This window comes from Palaemon carinicauda, chromosome 32 (assembly GCF_036898095.1).
Source record: "Palaemon carinicauda isolate YSFRI2023 chromosome 32, ASM3689809v2, whole genome shotgun sequence".
Taxonomy (NCBI): Eukaryota; Metazoa; Arthropoda; class Malacostraca; order Decapoda; family Palaemonidae; genus Palaemon; species Palaemon carinicauda.
The window spans coordinates 43443148-43449147 of record NC_090756.1 but is presented as its reverse complement, the minus strand read 5'-3'; positions in this window follow the sequence as shown (position 1 = coordinate 43449147).

The window sequence follows — 6000 nt, the reverse complement described above, 5'->3', positions numbered from 1 at the left end:
GAGACTTAAATTCTCATGTTTCCTCTTATCAAATTTCACATGTAACAAGACACGATTTCTTCAATTGTCTCATTCAAGTGATTCTCTTCTATGGCCTTTTCTTTATGATATAATTTGCGATATCTTTTTGCCTAAGAGCATTTTCAAAGGGTCTTTCCTTCCGTTCGATTTGTTTTCAAGACTGTCAAGTTGTACCAACGTATAATAATAATAATAATAATAATAATAATAATAATAATAATAATAATAATAATAATAATAATAATAATAATAATAATAATAAGGAAGAAAAGCTGAATACAAGAAATAATTAGAGCTAAACAAAAGAAAGCAAACGATTCTTCAATACAAAATTGTCAGTTGCAATTGAGCAAAATTATACCAAGAAGAATTATGTAAAACACAATTTTTGTGCCGTATTATCTGGCATTATTCCAATCGCATTTGTCGGTACAGACAATTTGTTCTTGTTAGAGAAAAGTTAAGTTAGGTTACGTTGGGTCAGGTTAGGTTAGGTTAGGTTAGGATGGGTCAGGTTAGGTTAGGTTTGGTAAGCTTAGTTAGATTAGGTCAGGTTGCGTAGGTTAATTTTATATAATTTGAGATGGGTTTGGTTAGGTTAGGTTAAGTTAGGTTATGTTAGGTTAGGTGAAGGTTGTTTTACCCGTAGAAAATTGTAAACGCAGTGAACTCCAATTTCTTTTAGAAAATACGTTATATGAGAACTAATCTTGAAAAGAATGCCAGAGTAACAAGGTCATTTCAGTAATCAATCAATATTATAGAAGTGAAGACGATAACTGTATTCCACCCAGTAAACATTTTCCTCATTCACTGTCTAGAGGCTCACGATAACTATCAGTACGAAGGAAGTTATACATTACAGATTGATGTGGTTTCCTCAAAATTACTAGACTAATGTTATTGAGAAAATAACATTTTGGCTTTGATTTTCTTCAGATAAGTTGAGAAGTATTTCAAATGGAAGGTTTTTGGAATTGTGGAGATATCGAAAGGTTTAAGGGTCACTCATGAATGGCACACACAAGGGATAGTTACATTGCCCTAGCAGGAGAATTCCCTAGAGACAGACCATATACTGTATACATATGACTAGCCCTCAAGCCCCCTCTCTATCCACGCAAGGACCACGGAGGCACAGGCAATGGCTGCTGATGACTCAACAGTTTGACCTGTAGGCTTCTTCAAACACCAGTATCCTTAGCTCACAATGGACAGTGGGGTTGTAGGCACTACAAGAAACTAACAAATATGAACGGGACTTGAACCCCGGTCCAGCGATCCCCACGAAGGGAGGTTTACAATAGGAAAGAATCGGTCATTAAATATATTCAATGAGTTGTTATTATATTTCTTTTCATTTGTGTAAAATTATGACCTAAATCCATTTCTGTGTATGCTATTTTCTTCTTTTAAGAACATAGATAAGTTATAAAAGGCTTTTTTCTGTGGTATTGAAGCTTTTGAATATGATTAAAATAAGTATTGTGCATAGAAATATTTTCTCATCAAATTGGTGTCCGTTCCCGGACGCTCCCTCCATGTTTTCCAAATTAGTATAATTCATACAATAATATTTAATAGAAAAAGAAACAGATGGGTTATAATTTATCTAATGACATAAGGTGTTGAAAAGACTTGACATTAACATATTTGTCAGTTGCTTGATTCGTCCTCAAATAAATACTATAAAATACTAAAAACCTGATGAAAAATAATGAACTAACTTAAAGAATAATAAAATGGAAAATGAAAATGAAAATTAATGAAACGGGGAAAATTCATTATTAACACTCACCAAAATTAGAACGATCACAGACGTCCATTGTTGTAAATCAGTCGTCTGATATTGTAGAGAATTCATTAGGGGGGGGGGGGGTCTAGCCCTAGGCCTCAATCAATATTTAAAGAAATTTCCATTTAGCACTAGGGCAAGGACTAACGTTTCAAATTCTGTCACTTACTTTACAAGCCCTTACCACTACCTTTACAAACACCTGACACTTACTTTACAAACCTGTACCACTTACTTTACAAATACCTGACACTTACTTTACAAACCCTTACCACTTACTTTACAAACACATGACACCTACTTTAAAAACACCTGAAACTTACTTTATAAACACTTGACGCTTACTTTAGAAACCCCCTACCTTTTACTTTACAAGCACCTAGCACTTTTTTACAAACCCCTGCCACTTACTTAACACATATATGACACTTACTCTACAAACACTACAGACAAAACGTATATAAGGAGAGTCTCTGCTTTCTTTACCAACTCTCCCAACAACACTCCACTCAATAGAATAACGTTGTTACCCCTTCAATGGCGCTAGGCTCCCCCACTTCAATAGTAAGAAAATCCTAAGGAGAAGTATTAATAACAGAAGAAGAAACTTCATATCTAAACTCGAAAACGTTCGAAAACTTTCAAAATCTTCTAAACATTTCCCAAAGAAACTCCCAACACTGAAGATAAATGTTTCTTTTTTTTGGGCTTATTTTCTATTTCGTTTTATCTTTATCATCACCAAACTAACATTTATGCTTTCCACTCATTGTGAACAAATTATTCTAAAATGTGAGAATGATGGCGACCGACACGCAAAAGATTTGATTTGTTTTCAAAGCTCCCGGTCAGCTGACGATCTGGAGCGACGCTGATTGGTGGAAATTGCTGTGACGTCACAAGCATTATTCTACAATTGAATTTCTCAAAATAAAAGATCATGTATTTGCCACAGGTCTGGGTATATCATGTTCCTACACCGAATTACATTCCAGGCTGGGCGAATATTGTAACACGATAACGGACAGTGTCATTAGAGCTCAGAATAGGATGAGTTTGCTTAATTTTCCAACCATGATGGAAGTGATGTATTGCTTTTTTCTTGAGTGAGTTGTCTGGGAGTGCCTTTTGTTGTGGTCTCATTTGTGAAAGAACCTCTTTAGACAATTCATAAACCCAAAGAGACACATATGCCACTGAATTTTGACAAGAAGTACTAACCACAATGAGCCCAACAAAAAAAAAATTAGAATTGAAAAAGAACATAAGAAACTAGTTTTAAAACAAAAATAAAATGTATGTAAGACAAAGGTGACAAAGTATACCAACAAACATTAAAAAGAACATTAGAAACTAGTTTTAAAACAAATAAGAAATATATCTAAGAAAAAAGTGATACAGTGTGCAAATAAAATTGACAAAGGACAGTAGAAACTTGTCCTAAAACCATAATAAACAATATGTAAGACAAAGGTGAAACCGGATCAGCAAGCACTGTTTATGAACTCCAAAATAAATGCTGTTTGTCACTTAAGACTGCCATGGGACTGGTGCACGTGGGTCCTTAACCAGTACACGTCCTCACTTCACTCCGCATTCTCTACAGGTATAAACATAATAAAACATTAAATTGCATTATAGCGCACCGTGCCGGTTGACGCCAGGTTTATTTTTCTAATGAATCATACTTTTAAAAAAACAATTTATATATAACATCACATTCTAATAACTTCTTCAAACTTCTGTACTGATATAGCAGTGCATATTTAAAACAAAATGAACAAACTTTCAAATTAACATATAAGCCTCCTCTGCCGCCCAGGAAAAACCATAGATAAAAAACAAAATCTCAAGTTTTGAAAAAACTATGGAAACCTGTGTATCCACGGCAATAATGCAGAGTAACTCAAATTTGAGTGGTGGAACCTCACTCTTGTACTACTAATAAATAATAATGATAATAATATTAATAATAAATTCGACTTGCTCGGGCTAGCGTGCGCTTGAAAGTGACCACTTACTAAATACCTCTTCAAACATTGAATACGTTTCACCCAACACTAAATTCTCATTGGCCACTGCCTACATAACAACTGAACTTAAGATCTGCTTACATGTCGTTAGGACAATTATTTTTCGCTATACTTCGTAACGCGAAAAAATTCTAGTCCTCACTTCACTCCGCATTCTCTACAGGTATAAACATAATAAAACATTAAATTGCATTATAGCGCACCGTGCCGGTTGACCCTAGATAATACCAAAGAAAGGGAGAGAAGGAAAAAAATGGAGAGAGAAATAAATGAATGATTTACACATTTAACCTCTTTTTGAAGCCTTTGACAAACATGTTTACTTGAAACAGACTACCAACACTCATGTCTATGAAGACACCTATCATTGACGTTATCGTTTGCGATGTTTGAACTTGTAGCCACAGTTTTAACAAAAAATTCTGTTTGGTTACATTACAGGAGCTTTTAAAAAACTTCTTAAAGAGAAATCGATCAAAAGACAAAATCATTCCAGCTTCCTCTGTATCAAGCAAAATACATCAAATATGGAAAAGCATTTGTGACAACTTCCGATATCAAAAACTTCACAGTATTGGTGATTTTTCATTTTTTTTTCTGTTCAACTAAGAAATCTTCAAATTACAATAAACTTAATTCCCCAAATCTCATAAGAAAACCTTAATGATCTATCAAAATAAAGAAGTTTTTCAATATAGGAAAATATAATCCGCACGGATTCTGCAACACCATATCAAAAAGATCCTTTGTATGCACCGATCTACCAGCTTAATGTTTCACAGGTGCTTGCAAAAATTTAACAAGTGAATTTTTCGTTGGATCTATGTAACCCCTCATTTCATGCATGCACGTTATGGCATAAATAGCTTGATCACTGGAGATTACTAAAGCGCCGGAATCTAATAAAAGCGTCATAAATAAAGCAACATACAATGGCATTTCGCTTTGCTCGTGACCATTATTGTAAGTTTCTCTTTGTTGAAAGACAAGTTGGTAGGCCTTGTCGGTGCTGTCATTCATCGATGATAGAAGATGCCCATGACAACTGAGTTCCCCCAATTTCTTGTCCAAATTAGATGCCACCGTTAAAGACGACTGCTGGTATGTCATTGTATTCACGATCCTGGAAAGCAGATTCCAAAAATAAAACATTGGACATATATACTTATAATTTCATACCTTTACCTTCTATATCAAAGTTAAAATTCAGCGAAAAATTTCCCTCTTTGCCGTGTGTAATAACCTTTTGTTACGTAAACACTCAAAGTTTAACAATAAAGCTTCCCTCGTTAATATCAACAGTCAAGATGGAGAAGACTTTCACTCTGGAATATTCTACTTAAGAATTTTTACCTCCATTTTATTAATAACTTTTGGTATAAAGCACCAAACCTCAAGTTAAAGCATCAATTCCCTCTGTACCGGGACACCAATATTAGAGATTAAAAACCTCAACATATTTTTAAAAGTAGCAAAACAGTCTAAAGAATGAATAACTCTCACAAGTCCATAACTCTGAAAAATTTAAGCAAGAATTGACCATTCATCCATGTTAGTTGACAACACTTCAAAATATCCACTCTTTTGTACTCTTTCTGGGCTTACATACATTGATGACCTGAACAGTGTACTCAGTACAAGTTTAAATTCTTTGGTTTTCTATGATTTCCACCTACTTGCATTAAAATCGAAAATCTTTTATCTGAAACAACGTTCAAACATTGCCAAAGTACTTTACATAATTCTGTCGACTGCCTCCTGCTCCTTCATGTTTAATTTTAAAGATTCATTTGCTGTCCAGTTTCCAACCACTCTTTTCATGATAAAAAAAACATGCGCTGTATTCATCGCTAAAAACTTCAGAATTACTCCAAACCTACTACTGAGGTGTCACAACATATAAATTTCCCAACACCAGAGGCGTCACAATATAACTATTAAATCTGAGGAGTCACAATATAGCGGTAAATTTCCTATGTCTGAAGCGTCGCAATATAGCGGTAAATTTCCAATGAGGCGTTGCAATATATTGATAAGATTGCCTACATCCGAGGCTTCGCAATGTGATAAATTGCCTACATCTGATGCGTCACAATATAGTAATTAACTACCTACATCTGATGCGTCACAATATAGTAATTAACTACCTAC